Raw genomic sequence first — 1,242 nt, 5'->3', positions numbered from 1 at the left:
GATCATTCACTAACCAGTTATACAAGGGTTAAGTCACAACCCACTGCAGTTGCCCACTGACAGTACACCTTGAGATATATTCAGGATGAAAAAAAAAGGATAAGGCACTCTGTTCTTTGGCTAAACAGGCCCTTAGATAGTTAGATGTATATATCAGGAAGAATTTAAATTACCCCAGATTCTTGCATCTTCCCATACATAGAAAAGCCCTAAAATCATTAACTTAAGATATCTGTTTACTGTGACTACTGTAGTAGTAATCTTATCTGTTCGGGGTGTCGGTGCGCATGCGTGAGCTCCAGCTGAGCGCGGCGGGGCTCTGCGACCCCCGGCGCAAGTGCTGGTGCTTGGGGCCCGGGGAGGGCCGTCGCCATGGCAGCGCCGGCCAAGCGGTGAGGGGACCGCCCTCCCGGCTGGTCGCTCCCGCAGCCTCGCTGCCTGCTGGTGGGAACCGTGAGATTCCGCCCCTGACTGGGGGCCTGCCGAGTGCTTCACCAGCCAGACGAGCACCCTGTAAAGACTGTCAGGCAATAATGAAGGTTCTTTTTCTGGAAGACCCTAAGGAGGACGACTGTGGCCAGGATCCCTACCTCAGGGAATTAGGATTATATGGACTTGAAGCCACTTTGATCCCTGTTTTATCATTTGAGTTTTTGTCTCTTTCCAGTTTTTTGGAGAAGCTGTCTCACCCTGAAGGTTACGGGGGCCTCATTTTTACCAGCCCCAGAGCAGTGGAAGCATTGGAGCTGTGTTTGGAGAAAGACAATAATACCGAAGTCTGGAGAAAGTCTCTGAAAGAAAAATGGAATGCTAAGTCAGTGGTTGTGGTGGGAAATGCTACTGCTTCTCTAGTGAATAAAATTGGCCTGCATACAGAAGGAGAAAACTGTGGAAATGCAGAAAAGCTTGCAGAGTGCATTTGTTCTAGGGAGTCGTCAGCACTGCCTCTTCTGTTTCCCTGTGGAACCCTCAAAAGAGAAATGCTGCCGAAAATGTTCAAGGACAAAGGGATTCCCGTGGAGAGCTTAACCGTCTACCAGACGATCCCACACCCAGGAATCCAGGGGAACCTCAACAGCTACTATTCCCAGCAGGGCATTCCAGCCAGCATCACGTTTTTCAGTCTCTCTGGCCTGACACACAGTCTCAAGCATATTCAAGAGTTATCTGTTGACAACATTGACCAGATTAAGGTGCGGCTCACAGCACCCCTGGGGGGTCAGGACTGTCTCAGTTGTATAG

The 1,242-nt window shown here is 49.8% G+C and overlaps 1 pseudogene across 1 annotated transcript; it reads left to right on the top strand.

The window, feature by feature from the left end:
• Window positions 1-533: 533 nt before the first annotated feature.
• Window positions 534-1,242, top strand: LOC307060459 (uroporphyrinogen-III synthase-like; annotated as a pseudogene). The gene has a single exon. The product of its transcript is annotated as a uroporphyrinogen-III synthase-like (transcript).

The sequence above is a fragment of the Hyperoodon ampullatus genome (genome assembly GCF_949752795.1).
Source record: "Hyperoodon ampullatus genome assembly, chromosome: 11".
In the NCBI taxonomy this organism is placed as follows: domain Eukaryota; kingdom Metazoa; phylum Chordata; class Mammalia; order Artiodactyla; family Ziphiidae; genus Hyperoodon; species Hyperoodon ampullatus.
The sequence above is the reverse complement of the archived record's forward strand: the minus strand, read 5'-3'. Positions and strand labels throughout refer to the sequence as shown.